This window comes from Manihot esculenta, chromosome 7, assembly GCF_001659605.2.
Source record: "Manihot esculenta cultivar AM560-2 chromosome 7, M.esculenta_v8, whole genome shotgun sequence".
NCBI classification, from domain to species: Eukaryota; Viridiplantae; Streptophyta; class Magnoliopsida; order Malpighiales; family Euphorbiaceae; genus Manihot; species Manihot esculenta.
The window spans coordinates 29,381,715-29,400,853 of NC_035167.2; positions in this window are offsets into that span (position 1 = coordinate 29,381,715).

Consider the following 19,139-nt stretch of genomic DNA (forward strand, 5'->3'; position numbering starts at 1 on the left):
CATGGTTCAACAGCCTGGAGGCCGGAAGCATTAAAAGTTTTGGAGACCTTGCCCTCCGCTTCATTAGCCGGTTCGTAGCCGGGGTGCCAGCAGATAGGAAGACAAGCTATCTGGAAACAGTTAGGCAAAAAGCTGGTGAATCTCTCAGAGAGTATGTCGCCCGTTTCAATACGGAGGCCCTGCAGATTCCCGAGCTCGACGAAGGAAGGGCGGTAGAGGCCATGCAAAAGGGAACAACCTCTGCCGAGTTCTTTGGTTCTTTGAGCAGGAAACCTCCGACCTCACTGGCCGAGTTGATGAAGAGGGCGGAAAAGTACATAAGGCAGGATGACGCCTTAGTAACGAGTAGATTTGCCAAAGGGGTGGCAGGAAAAGAGAAAGCCCCGGAGGAAGGAAGGCTGGAGAAACACGAGAAGAAGCGTGGGAAGAGGCCTGAGCCATATAAGCAGGCCTGGGAAAGAAGGGATCAAAGGCCCCCCCTCCTCCCAGGGCTCATGAACCACGAGTGCTCCCCCCTTGGGTTCCTGAGAAGCCTACTCCCCTCAACGCTTCCAGAGCCGAAGTGCTCATGGCAGTCCAGGATAAGGAGTTCCTCCAGTGGCCTAAACCCATGAGGTCGGAAGCAGATCAGAGGAATCCTGACAAGTATTGTCAGTACCACCGGACACACGGCCACGATACAAATAACTGTTTTCAGTTAATCACGGAGATTGAAAGATTGATAAAAAGGGGGCATCTCAAAAATTTTGTGAAGAAACCTGTAACGACCCGGAAACCGGACCGCTACCGGCGCTAGGATTCAGGTCGGCTTAAGGCCGCCGGAACCCGTAGCAAGCCAAACATACATCCTGTGAACCTGTTTAATCCCATACATGAACCAAAACATACATAAAAATTAAAACTTTTCTTTCATTCAAACATTTCTTTACCCAGCCTAGCCTGTGCATGCATAACCATAACATAAACCCCTCATTGGAGTTCTCAACAAATACTCCAATGGGGTACATAACATATATCAGGCTTGGGTTACATAAACATCATAAAACATTTACTTTATGTATTTAAGGGATTACAACAGACTCTAGTCAAGCACACTATAAAACTTACATTACATTACATAATATACTTTTACATTATGAATAAACCATGTCCACAGCTATGCTATTACATAACCTCCTCTTACTCTTCTGACTTCTCTATCTACACGGTACCTGCAAGACTGGGGTTAGGGGAGAGGGGTGAGCTAAAAAGCCCAGTGAGCAAAAAGTAAAAAAAACATAATATTAATTCCTCCATTTTTAGGTATTTTATTCTTCATTTTATTATTTACATTTGCTTTAATTCCACACTTTTTAGGTATATTATTATTCATTTTATTATTAACATTAAATAACATAACTTTTACTTTACATGCTTTCATGAAATGCAACACATCACATTTAATCACATAAAGGATGGTATTGTCACCATTAGTCCTCAACATCTCCAAATTCCAGGGGCGTAGAATGGGCCTCACTGGACTTTCTCTTACATAACATAACATAACATTCCAAAGTGCCAGGGGCGTAGAATGGGCCTCACTGGACTTTCTCTTACATAGTACCAGGGGCGTAGAATGGGCCTCGCTGGTCGTCCATAACATATCATCATAACATAACATCAGAGGACTATGGATCATCCAACAACCATCCACATCAACATCAAATTATGCAATGCAACATATTCGTGAATTTCTAATGCAAACATCCTAAAACATCGCATGGCATTAATGATGCATGAGTATGCTATCAGATTCATTCATTTGTTCATTTATTCATTACTTAAAAACTTAGGGAATGATCCCACTCACCTGGCGACCGAAGCTTTAACGACGGACTCTGAAAGACTATCTCACAACCGGGGGTCTCGGGTCCTCGGGTCCGAACCTACACAGGTGGACTCAAATGAGGCACCAAACAACAAGAACATAACTCTAAACATACCCCCAAAAACCTCCTCAAAACACCTCAAAACATCCCTAGAAAACATGCAAGAAAAGGCTGGGAAGGGCACTTTCGGCGGCACCTTCGGCGGCCGAAAGTCCCTTCAGAGCCGAAAGTCAGGCAGTTTCGGCGGCACCTTCGGCGGCCGAAACTCCCAGACAGAGACGAAACTCATGCATGTTCGGCGGCACCTTCGGCGGCCGAAAGTCTCGGACAGAGCCGAAACTCCAACTTTCGGGGGCAGGCTTCGGCAGCCTAAAGCTGCCTCCCAAGCTGGTTCGGCGGCCGAAAGTACCTTCGGCTGCCGAACCTGGTTTCTGCCAAAGGGCAGAAACTTGGTTCATCATGCCCAAAACAACCCCCTACACAACCAATCATGCATAAACCTATTCTACAACAAGCATACTCAAGCATACAAGCTCCTAGGGGTCTCCAACAAGCTTAAACCCCAACTACAACACACAAGCAAGCCACATTGCACATAAACACACATTAAAACCATGGATTTTTCATAAAAACCCACCAAGCCCACTCATGCATTTCTACCCCAAAACCTTGCATAAAACTTACTTAAAACACATATAGAACTAGAGATCGGCTCTTACCTCTTGAAGATCGAGAGAGAAACGATCCTAGCTCGAAGGTGGGGAGATTCGAGTTCTTGAACCTCAAAGCTCCAAAACTTGCTTAAACTTTAAAACTCTTCAAAAACAAGATGTAACTTGTTAAGATCTAAAGGATTTGAGGGAAAACACTTAAAATGACCATAGGAGGGCTAAAGCTTACCGTCGGCCGAAATGGGAGAGAAAACCTCGCCTGTTTCGGTCACGGGGTCTCTTATAGGGCTGGTTCTGCCACCTTTCGGCGGCCTAACGAGCCCCCACATCTCATGCATGTTCGGCGGCCGAACATGAGGTTCGGCGGCCGAACCTTGAGTCTTTCAAGCAAGGCTTTCGGGGGCCTAAAGCGCTCCCAAAACCCCACCATGTTCGGCGGCCGAACCTAACTTTCGGCGGCCGAACCTGGTAAAGCCTCCTTTGGTCTCTTTCATTCAAAACTCAATTTCCTTTTTGCTTAAAAACATAAAATACATTAAAAACATTTCATAAAACATGGTTTTACCCTTCTAGAGGTTTTCGACATCCGAGATTCCACCGGACGGTAGGAATTCCGATACCGGAGTCTAGCCGGGTATTACATTCTTCCCCCCTTAAGAACATTCGTCCCCGAATGTTCACCAAACAACACATAACATGGCAAACATATAACACACATACAAGGCACATCAACACATAGGGATCTAACCTTAAAAGAGCTGAGGGTACTGCTGGAGCATAGACTCCCGTGTCTCCCAAGTGCACTCTTCCAAGTTGTGGTGGTTCCACAGGACTTTCACCATCGGGATTTCCTTGTTTCTTAACTTTCTGATCTGCGTGTCTATGATCCGTACTGGCTGTTCAACATAGGTGAGATCCTCTTGGACCTCCACATCAGGCTCATTAAGAACCTTGCTCGGATCTGACACAAACTTCCTCAACATCGAAACATGGAAAACCGGATGGATTCTTGCCATTGAAGCAGGTAAATCTAGCCTGTACGACACATTCCCAATCTTTTGCAAGATTTCAAAGGGTCCGATGTATCGTGGGGCTAGTTTACCTTTCTTCCCGAAGCGAACCACTCCCTTCATTGGAGACACCTTAAGCAATACCAGATCCCCCTCCTGAAACTCTAACAGCCTTCTGCGGATGTCTGCATAACTCTTCTGTCTGCTTGCAGCAGTCTTGATTCTTTCCCTGATTATGGGTACCACCCTGCTGGTAATCTCTACTAGCTCAGGCCCTGCCAAGGCCTTCTCTCCAACTTCCTCCCAGCAAACAGGTGATCTGCACTTCCTTCCATACAAAGCTTCATATGGAGCCATCCCGATGCTAGCATGATGGCTGTTATTGTAGGCAAACTCCACCAAAGGTAGATGCTGCCTCCAAGAACCGCCAAAGTCCAGCACACACATTCTGAGCATATCCTCGATAGTCTGGATGGTCCTTTCTGACTGTCCATCAGTCTGGGGGTGGAAGGCAGTACTGAAATCCAACCTAGTACCCATGGCATTCTGCAGACTCCGCCAAAACCTGGAGGTGAATTGGGGCCCTCTATCTGACACTATCGAAACGGGAACCCCATGCAGCCTGACGATCTCATCCACATACACCTGTGCCAACTTGTCCACAGAGTAGCCACTCCTGACAGGAATGAAGTGAGCAGATTTGGTGAGTCTGTCCACAATCACCCATATGGAGTCCACTCTATTGGACGCCGCCAGTAACCCTACTACAAAGTCCATAGCTATATTTTCCCATTTCCATTCTGGAATAGGTAGCGGGTTAAGCATTCCAGCTGGCTTCTGATGTTCCAGCTTCACCCTCTGACACACTTCGCAGGCTGACACGAACTGTGCCACTTCTTTCTTCATTGCTGGCCACCAATAAACTTTCTTCAAATCTTGATACATCTTGGTGGCTCCGGGGTGAATGCTGTATCTTGCATTATGAGCCTCTCTCATAATGTCTCCTTTTAGCCCTATGTCGTCTGGTACACATAATCGACTCCCATAGCGGAGAATCCCCTTACTGTCGAATCTGAACTCACTATCATTGCCTGACTAAACAGTCCTGGCAATCTTCACTAACTCGGGGTCCTCATGCTGTTTCTGAGCAACTTGCTCAAGGAACACGGGTGTCACTTTCATCTGAGCCAACAAGGCACCTGTACCCGACAACTCTAACTGCAGCCCTTCTTCGATGAGCTTGTAGAACTCCTTTACTACTGGTCTTCGTTCTGCCGTGATGTGGGATAGACTGCCGAGTGATTTCCGGCTTAAGGCATCAGCTACTACATTAGCCTTACCCGGATGATACTGGATTTTGCAATCGTAGTCACTGAGCAGTTCTACCCATCTTCTCTGTCTCAAATTCAAATCTCTTTGACTCAGGATGTGCTGCAGGCTCTTATGATCTGTAAAGATCTCACATTTTACCCCATAGAGGTAGTGCCTCCACATCTTGAGTGCAAAGATTACTGCTGCCATCTCAAGGTCATGTGTGGGGTAATTCAACTCATGCTTCTTCAGCTGCCTAGAAGCATAAGCAATCACCCTCTCATTCTGCATCAGTACACAACCCAGTCCCACACGGGATGCATCACAAAAGACTGTAAAGTCCTCATCACTAGATGGCAGAGCTAAAACTGGTGCTGAAGTCAACCTCTTCTTAAGCTCTTCAAAACTCTCTTCGCACTGGTCGGTCCATAGAAATTTCTGATTCTTCCTGGTTAACCTGGTCAGAGGAGCTGCTATCTTTGAGAAGTCCTGAACGAACCTCCTGTAGTAACCTGCCAAACCCAAGAAACTTCTAATCTCTGTCACTGAAGTGGGTCTAGGCCAGTTAGCCACAGTTTCTGTCTTCTTGGGGTCCACCTCAATACCATTCTCTGACACTACATGCCCCAAGAACGAAATGCTCCTCAGCCAGAACTCACATTTAGAGAACTTGGCATACAAGCCATGTTCCCTTAAAGTCTGCAAGACCAACCGCAGATGATGGGCATGCTCTTCTGCATTCCTGGAATACACTAAGATATCATCTATGAAGACAATAACGAAGTGATCCAGGTATTGGCTAAATACTCTGTTCATGAGATCCATGAATGCTGCAGAGGCGTTTGTTAACCCGAACGGCATCACTAGGAACTCATAGTGCCCATATCTGGTTCTGAAAGCTGTCTTTGGCACGTCTTCATCTCTGATTCTCAGCTGATGATACCCAGATCTCAGATCTATTTTGGAGAAACAACCTGCTCCTGATAGCTAGTCGAATAGATCATCGATCCTAGGCAACGGGTACTTGTTCTTGGTAGTGACTTTGTTCAACTGTCTGTAGTCGATACAAAGTCTAAGGGATCCATCCTTCTTTTTCACAAACAACACTGGAGCACCCCAAGGTGAGGTACTCGGTCGGATGAAACCCTTGTCTACCAGCTCTTGCAACTGTTCTTTAAGCTCTTTCAGCTCTGCTGGCGCCATCCTGTAGGGAGGGATAGAGATCGGTCTGGTTCCTGGCATCAATTCTATCTCGAACTCTATCTCCCTCGGAGGCGGTAAACCTGGCAGTTCGTCTGGGAAAACATCTAAGAACTCTCTAACCACAGGCACTGAGGCGGGCTCTCTGACATCTCTGTCTAGCTCTCTCACATGAGCTAGATAACCCTGACAACCCCTCCTGAGTAGCCTACGAGCCTGTAGGGCTGATATCAAACCTCTAGGTGTACTCCCCCTGTCTCCTCTAAAGACAACCTCTGACCCATCCTGACATCTGAACTTAACTACCTTGTCTCTGCAATCCAAGGTAGCACCATGGGTAGATAGCCAATCCATCCCTAGAATGACGTCAAAATCTGTCAAGTCTAGAACCACAAGGTCGGCGGATAGGCATCTTCCCTCAATGAAAACTGGACTGTACTGGCAAACTGACTCTGCCACTGACGGGTCACACTTGGGTCCACTGACCCATAGGGGACACTCTAACCCAGAGACCATCAAACCCAACCTCTCGACCGCTCTCGGAGAAACAAAAGAATGGGATGCACCCGGGTCCATTAAGGCATAAGCATCTGAACAACCAATGATGATATTACCTGACACCACGGTGTTGGATGCGTTTGCCTCCTGCTGTGTCATAGTGAAGATCCGTGCTGGAGCTGACGGACCTTCCCCTCTGTAAGCTGATGAAGAAGAGGCTGACCCTCTCCCTCGGCCTCTGCCACTGGCCTGTGTCGCGGCTGAAGCTGCTGGCTGTGCCACACTACCTGAAGTAGTCTGCTGGGGCCGCGCCATAGGAACTGCTCTAGGACACTCCATGGACATGTGTCCCTCCTGCCCACACCTGTAGCAGGCTGTCGTCCCAAAACGGCATACCCCTCTGTGTAGCTTACCACACCTTGCACACACTGCATTATCAGCACCAGAGCTTGAGCCACTTCCTAATCCCAGACCTGATTTGATCTTGCTCCAGAACTTATTCTTCTTTGGTTTCTTAGTGGTACTGCCCCATTTCTTACTAGCTGAACTCAAGGATGAAGGGTCAATCCTTCCCCCACCTGGGGTCTTGGAACCAGACGGCTGTGTCACTGACTGTTTAACTGTCCCCTCGATGATTGCACTAGCCTCCATTCTCCTGGCCATGTCTACAATGGCATGGAAACTTTCTCTATCAGCTGACTGAACCAAGGAGGAATACCTGGAATGGAGCCTCATGATATACCTCCTTGACTTCTTCGGATCTGTGTCCAGATGTTGCCCAGCAAACGGCAACAACTCTAAGAATCTATCGGTGTACTCATCGACACCCATTTCGTCTGTCTGCTTCAGCTGTTCAAACTCAATCATCTTCAGCTCCCTGGAACTGTCAGGGAATGCCCATCCTGCGAACTCATTCGCAAACTCCTCCCATGAAAGATTGTCCACCCTCGGTTTCACATAGCCCTTGAACCACTCACGGGCCTTTTTGCATTTCAGGGTGAAACCAGCCATCTGAATGGCTCTGCTGTCATCAGCACCTATCTCATCTGTAATTGTTTTGACCTTCTCCAGGTACACAAACGGATCATCACCGGTATCAAACTGGGGAGCACCCAACTTCATATAGTCGGTCATCTTGGCCTTGCTCCCTCCAGATGAGGTAGGTTGAGGTCTTTGGGTTTCTGGAACTGTGGGTTCTGCTGGGGGTGGTGGTGCGACATCCCCTGGGATAGGGTTTGCTGTGCCTGGATGGAAGGATGGAGGTGGGTACATAGGGTACTGTGGATACTGTGGGTAGAAAGGTGGATATGGCATGTGAGAAGGGTAAGGATTAAAACTGGGGTAATCCGATGTGCTTCCCATCGAATACCCGGGGTATGGTGAAAAAGGTGGGTACTGGGGTGGAGGAACAAACCCCGAGGCCTGAGTGCCTCCCTGTGACTCACCCATGCCCTCTTCTGGCATGTTTACACCAAGGTTACCATCCCTCCTCTGATCCACATCCATCTCCACTTCTTCATCAACTGACATTCTTTCTTGAACTGTACCCCTTACTGATCTGCTTCTACCCAGATCCAAGGACCTTCTAGGGTCCCTCACTGTTCTGTCCCTGTTGGACCTGCTTGACATTGCCCTCGGCAATGCTGGAGGACGGGCGCTCGTGCCCTCATCCTCCGGTGGTACTCTAGTCAATCTAGCTGATCGACGAGTTCCTCGCATTCTGTTTACTGAAAAACAGCACAGATAACAAAACATTAGCATCAAATGGTTCATGTGGAAACACATGAACCCACATCATATACACATCATATTCAAAGCATAACTCATGGCATACATACTTGCATTCTAGACAGGACTCTACATCCTATCCTAGTGGACATGATTTCCTATTGTGCTTGACATTTCTATCACATCTATGAGCCCGACACTCTAGGTCCGACCATATGAACCTAGGGCTCTGATACCATTCTGTAACGACCCGGAAACCGGACCGCTACCGGCGCTAGGATTCAGGTCGGCTTAAGGCCGCCGGAACCCGTAGCAAGCCAAACATACATCCTGTGAACCTGTTTAATCCCATACATGAACCAAAACATACATAAAAATTAAAACTTTTCTTTCATTCAAACATTTCTTTACCCAGCCTAGCCTGTGCATGCATAACCATAACATAAACCCCTCATTGGAGTTCTCAACAAATACTCCAATGGGGTACATAACATATATCAGGCTTGGGTTACATAAACATCATAAAACATTTACTTTATGTATTTAAGGGATTACAACAGACTCTAGTCAAGCACACTATAAAACTTACATTACATTACATAATATACTTTTACATTATGAATAAACCATGTCCACAGCTATGCTATTACATAACCTCCTCTTACTCTTCTGACTTCTCTATCTACACGGTACCTGCAAGACTGGGGTTAGGGGAGAGGGGTGAGCTAAAAAGCCCAGTGAGCAAAAAGTAAAAAAAAACATAATATTAATTCCTCCATTTTTAGGTATTTTATTCTTCATTTTATTATTTACATTTGCTTTAATTCCACACTTTTTAGGTATATTATTATTCATTTTATTATTAACATTAAATAACATAACTTTTACTTTACATGCTTTCATGAAATGCAACACATCACATTTAATCACATAAAGGATGGTATTGTCACCATTAGTCCTCAACATCTCCAAATTCCAGGGGCGTAGAATGGGCCTCACTGGACTTTCTCTTACATAACATAACATAACATTCCAAAGTGCCAGGGGCGTAGAATGGGCCTCACTGGACTTTCTCTTACATAGTACCAGGGGCGTAGAATGGGCCTCGCTGGTCGTCCATAACATATCATCATAACATAACATCGGAGGACTATGGATCATCCAACAACCATCCACATCAACATCAAATTATGCAATGCAACATATTCGTGAATTTCTAATGCAAACATCCTAAAACATCGCATGGCATTAATGATGCATGAGTATGCTATCAGATTCATTCATTTGTTCATTTATTCATTACTTAAAAACTTAGGGAATGATCCCACTCACCTGGCGACCGAAGCTTTAACGACGGACTCTGAAAGACTATCTCACAACCGGGGGTCTCGGGTCCTCGGGTCCGAACCTACACAGGTGGACTCAAATGAGGCACCAAACAACAAGAACATAACTCTAAACATACCCCCAAAAACCTCCTCAAAACACCTCAAAACATCCCTAGAAAACATGCAAGAAAAGGCTGGGAAGGGCACTTTCGGCGGCACCTTCGGCGGCCGAAAGTCCCTCCAGAGCCGAAAGTCAGGCAGTTTCGGCGGCACCTTCGGCGGCCGAAACTCCCAGACAGAGACGAAACTCATGCATGTTCGGCGGCACCTTCGGCGGCCGAAAGTCTCGGACAGAGCTGAAACTCCAACTTTCGGGGGCAGGCTTCGGCAGCCTAAAGCTGCCTCCCAAGCTGGTTCGGCGGCCGAAAGTACCTTCGGCTGCCGAACCTGGTTTCTGCCAAAGGGCAGAAACTTGGTTCATCATGCCCAAAACAACCCCCTACACAACCAATCATGCATAAACCTATTCTACAACAAGCATACTCAAGCATACAAGCTCCTAGGGGTCTCCAACAAGCTTAAACCCCAACTACAACACACAAGCAAGCCACATTGCACATAAACACACATTAAAACCATGGATTTTTCATAAAAACCCACCAAGCCCACTCATGCATTTCTACCCCAAAACCTTGCATAAAACTTACTTAAAACACATATAGAACTAGAGATCGGCTCTTACCTCTTGAAGATTGAGAGAGAAACGATCCTAGCTCGAAGGTGGGGAGATTCGAGTTCTTGAACCTCAAAGCTCCAAAACTTGCTTAAACTTTAAAACTCTTCAAAAACAAGATGTAACTTGTTAAGATCTAAAGGATTTGAGGGAAAACACTTAAAATGACCATAGGAGGGCTAAAGCTTACCGTCGGCCGAAATGGGAGAGAAAACCTCGCCTGTTTCGGTCACGGGGTCTCTTATAGGGCTGGTTCTGCCACCTTTCGGCGGCCTAACGAGCCCCCACATCTCATGCATGTTCGGCGGCCGAACATGAGGTTCGGCGGCCGAACCTTGAGTCTTTCAAGCAAGGCTTTCGGGGGCCTAAAGCGCTCCCAAAACCCCACCATGTTCGGCGGCCGAACCTAACTTTCGGCGGCCGAACCTGGTAAAGCCTCCTTTGGTCTCTTTCATTCAAAACTCAATTTCCTTTTTGCTTAAAAACATAAAATACATTAAAAACATTTCATAAAACATGGTTTTACCCTTCTAGAGGTTTCCGACATCCGAGATTCCACCGGACGGTAGGAATTCCGATACCGGAGTCTAGCCGGGTATTACAAAACCGGAGGGGCAGAGGCCTCCGCCCAGTCCGGCAGCCCAGATGCCCAGGAGAACCGGAGCTGGACCAGTGAATGATGGGTCTAGTGGGACTATTAATATGATTGTTGGAGGAACTGGAGGACGGATGAGCCGTCGAGGAAAGAAGAGAAACCGGGAAGGAGAGATCAGCAATGGCGAGGTCATGCAGATCGTTGAACACTCACCCATGGCCATCGTTTTCTCTTCAGAAGATGCACAGGGCATTCAGATGCCCCATGATGACGCGCTTGTTATTGAAGCAGTCATTCATAATTTTCGGGTGAAGAAGGTTCTGGTGGATGATGGGAGTAAGGTCAATCTATTGCCGTATCGGGTTTTTCAGCAGATGGGAATCCCGGAGGAACAGCTGGTTCGGGACCAGTCACCCATCAAAGGGATCGGAGGAGCACCGGTATTTGTGGAAGGAAAGGTGAAGCTGGCCCTTACCTTGGGAGAAGCACCCAGAGCTCGCACCCATCATGAGGTGTTTTTGGTGGTTAAACTCCCACTGAGTTACAATGCGATTTTAGGGAGGCCGGCGTTGTTTAGCTTTGAAGCTGTCACCAGCATCAGGTATTTGGCACTCAAGTTTCCAACGAAAGAAGGAGTGGGAATGGTTCGGGGTAGCCAGGAAGAAGCAAGGGCGGTATACTTGGCCACAGTAACAGAACCAAGCTCAACTGGAGAAGCGCTCGACTCAGAAGTTCTGGAGGTCAGAGATGAAACAAAAGAAGCCCGGACAGAGCCAGTTGAAGAATTGGAAACTTTCCCCTTATCAGAAGCAGATGCAAGTAAGATTTTCAGTCTCAACGCCAACCTCACCAAAGAACAAAAAGGTAAAGTCATGACTCTGATCCGAGGTCACGCGTCGACCTTCGCATGGAAGCCCTCAGACATGCCAGGAATTGACCCCAAAGTGATGACACACCGATTGAATGTCCTCCCCGAGGCCAGACCAGTGAAGCAAAAGAAGAGAGTAGTAGGAAGAGAAAAACAGCAGGCCACCCGGGAGGAAGTGCAGAAGTTAGAAGAAGCAGGCTTTATTAGGGAAGTGATGTACCCACAATGGTTGGCAAATCCTGTGTTAGTCAAAAAAGCCAATGGCAAATACAGGATGTGCATAGATTTCACCGACCTAAATAAAGCCTGCCCCAAAGATTGTTACCCCCTCCCCGATATTAATAAAATGGTCGATTCAACGGCCGGCTTTGATTATATGTCTTCTTTGGATGCTATGTCTGGTTATCACCAAATCCCAATGGAGAAGTCGGATGAGGAGAAAACCTCATTTATAACTGAAGACGGGACTTACTGCTACAAAGCTATGCCTTTCGGATTAAGAAACGCCGGGGCAACTTACCAACGATTAATGAATAAAATCTTTAAGAACCAAATTGGCAGGAATGTAGAAGTGTATGTGGATGACATGGTGGTTAAAAGTTCAACTTTTCAACAACACATAGCAGATCTAAGGGAGATATTTGGGGTATTAGATCAATACAGAATGAAGTTAAACCCAGCAAAATGTGCCTTTTTCATCAGGGGAGGAAAGTTCTTGGGATACATGGTGAGTGGAAGAGGCATTGAGCCTAATCCGGAGAAAGTAGAAGCCATATTGAATATGTCAGAGCCGACCTGCGTAAGGGACGTCCAGAGATTAACCGGGAGAGTGGTGGCGCTTAACCGATTTATGTCAAGGTCGGCAGAAAAGTGTTTGCCATTCTTCAAAAAATTGAGGAAGGTCCCGAATTTTGAATGGACAGAAGACTGCCAAAAAGCCTTCGCAGAGCTTAAGGAATACCTCAGCTCGCCTCACGTGCTCAGCAGCCCCGTAAAAGGGGAAGAACTCCTGATATATTTGGCAGCCTCAGAGCAAGCAATCAGCGCAGTACTAGTAAGAGTGGAAGAAGGGGAGCAGAAACCTGTTTTCTACATCAGCAAGGTACTTAGAGACACTGAGATCAGGTACTCGAACATTGAAAAATTGGCTTATGCCTTGTTGTTAGCAGTCAGGAAATTCAAAGTTTATCTGAAGGGCCACCAAGGAGTTGTGATGACGAACCAACCCTTAAAGAAGGTCCTACGTAGGCCGGAAACTTCAGGACGGATGTTAGCATGGTCCGTGGAAATCAGCCCCTACTGTCTGGAATACCGACCTCGATCAGCAATAAAATCTCAAGCGCTGGCTGACTTCATAGCAGAATGCTCATTCAACGAGGAGAAGGAAGAATCATCCTCGGAGATGCCTAGAAAGGAAGGAGAGCGAGAGCTCTCCCAAGAATTTAGTTGGAAGCTATATGTAGACGGAGCATCAGGATCTGAGGGCAGCGGCGCAGGGATAATGCTTAAGGGGCCGGAGGGCTTCAAAGTATGTTATGCTTTACGGTTAGAATTCAAGGCTTCTAACAATATGGCCGAGTACGAGGCCTTGGTGAATGGGATGCTGGTAGCCTCGGAAGTAGGGGTAACCGACCTCGAAGTAAATAGTGACTCTCAACTGGTGATCAACCAGGTAACGGGGGTATATCAAGCCAGAGACCCCATCATGCAGAACTATCTTGATAAAGTAAAAGCCATAGAAGCCGAGCTCGCAGAACGGGGAGTTATTGTCAGATTTCAAAGAATACCTCGGGATGAAAATGAGGAGGCAGATCTGCTTAGTCGATTGACCAAAGAAGAATTAGAGCAGCTCCCTGACGAAGTATACATACAGCATATCCGCACACCTGCTTTCAAGAAGACAAACACGGTACTACAGGTGGACCGGAGCCCAACTTGGATGAGCCCCTATCTGAAATATTTGGAGAAGGGCGAACTCCCTGAAGATAAAGATGAAGCCAGAAAGATAGCAGCTCGAGCTGCCAATTACCAAGTAATAAGGGGAACTTTATACAGAAAGGGGAAGTCCAGCCCATGGCTCCGGTGTGTAAGTCCGGAAGAAGCTGCAAGGGTAATGGAGGAAATACATAGAGGCCTATGTGGGGCCCACGAGGGAGCAGAGACATTAGCTAACAAAATATTCAGGCAAGGATACTACTGGCCCACTGTTAAGAAAGAAGCAGAAGAGTTTGTCCGAAGGTGCGACGTATGTCAGAGATTTGCGAATGCCATCAGGACCCCTGCCACTCCTCAGGCAAGCATATCCAGTCCATGGCCTTTCTCGCAATGGGGAATTGACATCCTGGGCCCTTTCCCCAAGACTACGGGGCAAAGAAAATTTGTAGTGGTAGCTGTGGAATACTTCTCGAAATGGCCAGAGGCAGAAGCAATAGCAACAATCACAGCCAGAAAAATGATAGATTTCGTATGGGGGCATATCATCTGCAGATTTGGCATACCCAGAGTACTTATCTCAGACAACGGCAGACAATTTGACTGCAACACTTTCAAAACCTTCACGACGAACGTGGGTATATGGCATAAGTTCTCCTCCGTGGCCCATCCTCAGACCAATGGTCAAACGGAAGTCACTAACAGAGCAATCCTCCAAGGATTAAAAAAGCGGCTGGATGGTGCAAAGGAAAATTGGGCAGAAGAACTCAATAGTATCCTATGGGCACTCCGAACTACTCCCAGAGCACCCACTAAGGAAACACCGTTCGCACTCGCTTACGGTACAGAGGCCGTAGTTCCGGTTGAATTACAGATCCCCACTCATCGAGTTCAATTTCTCAGCGAAGACACTAATGGGGACAAGTTAAGAAGCAACCTGGATGCTCTTGAAGAAGTTAGGGAAGAAGCGCGAGTCCGAACTGCTGCTTATCAACAACGAGCGGCAAGATATTATAATCAAAAGGTCAGAGAAAGAAGCTTAAAGGTGGGAGACCTGACTTTAAGAAACTTGGAAGCTACAGGAAAAAGAGCAGCCGCAGGCAAGCTAGCACCAACCTGGGAAGGTCCATTCAAGGTGACAAAAGTGGTCAAGCCCGGGGTATACCGAATTGAAGATATGCAAGGAAACCCCGAGCCCCACGCCTGGAACATCCAGCACTTAAAAAGGTACTTCCCTTGAAATATATGTAAAGAAAAATATTGTACTCTGAAAGGCACAAATAAATAAAATAACGCCATTCTTTACGTAATGATGTTATCTCCATTAAGAATGTTACTTCTCTTTGAAAAAGAAAGAACAAAACTAAAAGACCGGGATCCCCAAGATCTCCCGGATGCAAGACCAGGATCCCCAAGATCTCCTGGCACTAAGAAGGCCTCCTTGAGACATAGAGACCTCCTGGAGGTAGAAGACCGGGATCCCCAAGGTCGTCCCGGAATTACAAGACCAGGATCCCCAAGATCTCCTGGCAAAAGAAGACCTCCTTGAGACATAGAGACCTCCTGGAGGTAGAAGACCAGGATCCCCAAGATCTCCTGGCAAAAGAAGACCTCCTTGAGACATAGAAACCTCCCGGAGGTAGAAGACCGGGATCCCCAAAATCTCCCGGATACAAGACCAGGATCCCCAAGATCTCCTGGCACTAAGAAGGCCTCCTTGAGACATAGAGACCTCCTGGAGGTAGAAGACCAGGATCCCCAAGATCTCCTGGCAAAAGAAAACCTCCTTGAGACATAGAGACCTCCTGGAGGTAGAAGACCGGGATCCCGTAGAACTCCCGGAAAAACAAAATAAAGGATAGCCGGTGAGGCCCCAAGGTCACCCCGGCACAACCAGGATCCCCAAGATCTCCTGGCACTAAGAAGGCCTCCTTGAGACATAGAGACCTCCTGGAGGTAGAAGACCAGGATCCCCAAGATCTCCTGGCAAAAGAAAACCTCCTTGAGACATAGAGACCTCCTGGAGGTAGAAGACCGGGATCCCGTAGAACTCCCGGAAAAACAAAATAAAGGATAGCCGGTGAGGCCCCAAGGTCACCCCGGCACAGCCAGGATCTCGTAAGACCTCCGGCAGATAAGAATAGTTGGTAAAGGACTTCAGGGCCCCCCAACCACAAAAAAAAAAAAAAAAAAAAAGGGAGCTCGACCCGATAAGCCCAAGACCGAGCTCCTAGCTCGGATAGATTCATTTCTTCAAAAGATCAAGATACGAAAGCCAAAAACAAAGGCCGAGCTCCCTCCATAGAAGAACTCATAAATCTTTAGGCGGATATTCAGGCTATAATCAAAAGCCTAAATCAGTTTATTTAAAATAAATATACAAAGTCACAACGAAGAAAGAAGGACTAGAAGTCGAAAACTAGCACTGACTCGCCATCTGAGTCCACTTCGCGCCTACGAAGCTTGGCCAAAGGAATATCAGGAGCCTGTCTAGCTTCTCTTAAACCGCGATTGTAGCCAGTTACATACATGCGGTAGGCTTTATCAAAGATAGCCTGTTTCATTTCACTAGAAGCTTTATACTCATCAAGATGTTCTTCACAAGCCTCGGCTACAAATTCCTCAAACTCAGAAGAATCTTTGTAGTCCTGAAGATGAGCTTCACAGGCCTGATCAATTTTACCCTTTAGCTCATCAGACTTCTGATACTCCGCAATAGCCTTCTCTTCGGCATACTTTACCACCTCAAGCAGGGCTAAACATTTACGTTCCAAAACTCTGACTTCATTTTTCAGCTGTTGTTGGCGAAGGTCGAACTCTTCAGCCGAGGAAGTCAAGTCTCTGATACGGTCAGAGCTTGTGCTCAACTCCTGCTCAAGGACCTGCACCCGAGCTAAGGCCATCTCTCTCTGAGCCTTTACTTCCTCCAGATGAGTCTGAAGTCCTTCGAAATCAGCCTTTAAGGCATCAAATTGGCGCTGGACTTCAACTTTCTGGCTAACGGCCTCATCCCTCTCCTTGAGAGCCTCTGTCATAGAGGACAGCTGCTCTAGCACTCCTCTACAGCGAACCTCCAAGGTAGCTGCCCTCTCATCAGCCTCTTGGAGAACATTGCGAGTCCGAGACAACTCATCTTCTAAGGACGAGGTATGCTTGGCCGTCTCGGCTGTTTTCTCTTCAGCCTTTTTGAGGGCCTCCAACGCAGAATGCAATTCCACCTGGAGGGACTGGATCTGCTCCCGAGCAGCTACCAAATTGCCCCTCGCATCACTGGTGGCAGATATATTCTCCTCCAGACGTGCCTCTTCAATTCGGCGATCTACGGACTCCCGGAGGGAGCGATCACGGATATCCACCTCCATAAAGAGGCCCGTCACCTAACATGAAAACGCAACCATCAAGAAAAAGAAACAAAGCAAACTGAAAGGAGGAGGAAAAATGACTTACCATTAGAAGCATCTCCCTAATGGACGATCCGAGCTCCTCACGAGAGCGAGACTGGAAGGATGCTTGCTCCTTGGTAAAGCTGGATAAAAGGCCGGTCAGAGCAAGAAGGCGTGGATCCGAGGCCTCTGTGGCTCCACCAAACATTTGCTCCCTAAGAAGGTCGGCAACAGCACTGGCCGGAGACTCGGATGTAATACCCGACGTCTTTAGAGAATTGCCAGGAGAAGGCAATGACGGGTCAGCAGCAACACCTTTCCCTTTCCCAATGGGAGGAAGAGCTGGAAAGGATCCTGTTGCAACCCTGGACTTCTTCCGGACAGGAGAAGAGGCAGATTTTCCAGAAGAGGCTGGGCGCTTGCCTCCGATCTTTGCTGGAATGCCCTCAGAACCCTCAGGTTCAGTCCTCACAGGGACAGGGGCACTTTCACCAGAAACCTCTGGACTTTGATCCCCTAGGAGGATGATCTCCATCCCCGTCCCAGAGGTCTCCTTGTCTTCAGCAGGGGACTTAAACTTTCCCCTTGACACCTCCTCAGTAGAATGGGCAGCACCCTGTCCCACTTGTTCAGTAGACTTTGAGCTCAACCCACCATGGCTAGATGGCTGAGCTGATTTAGTGCTGTGAGAGCTCGGCTTGGAAGCTCGAGAAGAAGCTTTACCAGACGGCCGGCTGACCTTCTCGGAGGAAGCGACCTGAGCTAGCTCTATAGCAATCTCAGTTACAGAACGCCCATCCCCAAAGGCGTCAAAAATTGCGTGCATGTTCTCCCGAGACAGGTCAAGGTTCTTGGGGAATTTGATGCCGTCCATTTTAACCTCAGAAGCTGCAAAAAATAAGAAATTATACCGAATCAGCATATTATCTGATATTCTTAACAACGAAGAAACAGAATAGCCGGACAAAGCACTATACCCGTGTCCTGGATATCCCTAAGGTTGGCCGCAAACATACACTTCTCGACATCATACTTCCTCTCAACGGAAGTCAGTCGAAGCAGCCCAACCTGCTCAATAAGACTCAATTCGGGCAGATCATTACAGCCCGGAAAGATCTCCCCCCAACTTAGGCCCACATCCCACGATCGGCAGGACCCTAGTTTCAGCTCCGCCACAAGGAAATTCTCTATCCACCCCTTTATAGAATCCTTGTAGCCCGTAAGAAGAGATAGCCCATTGCGGGGGGAAAAGTAATAGAAGTTTTGCTTCGCCCTAACCAGGCGGAAAAAAGTAACAAACAGACAGGCCGTAGGTGTGAAACCCCAACACAGACAGATAGACTCGAAACAGGACATAAATAAAATGGAATTTGGGGATAACATTCGAGGAGTTACCCCAAAGTGTTCAAAGACCTCAACAAAGAAAGGGGAAAAAGGAAATGGTAGACCAAATTCTCTCTGCTTTAGGAAAAACACTATGCTACGACCCTCTTGGGGATCCACTAAACCAGGAGGGGGAGGGTAGGGAAGAACTATCCTCTCGTTTGGACGAGGTGCTTGAATAAAATACAACGGAGTATCTAGAAGCCTCCGGGAGATGTGATCAGTTATATTGGAAGAAGTAATGCGTGACTCAAGGTTAGCAACATCAGGAAGCTTTGAACTTGCCATTGAAGAACAAGGGAGCGTACCTGAGAACACAGTAAGGTGAAAAACGCAAAAGGAGTCGCAGGAAGCCAGAGAGCAGAAGAGAGCTAATTTCTTCGGAAGACAGAAGGAATTCGAAATGAAAGGCAATGATGAGACGGAACGTTGATCTGAACAGTTTTGTCTTGGAGCGGCGCGATCATTAATCGCTCTCGAAGTTTACCCTCTCAACGGTTAAGTAATAACCGGAGAGAAGGTAAAGGGGCAAAAGGATGATCGCTGGGCTTGTCTACACCTATCAAGGGCCAGGTCCACAATGATAGCCCATCACTTAAAGGCCCAGGCAAGCCCAACTTGTTCAGACCTG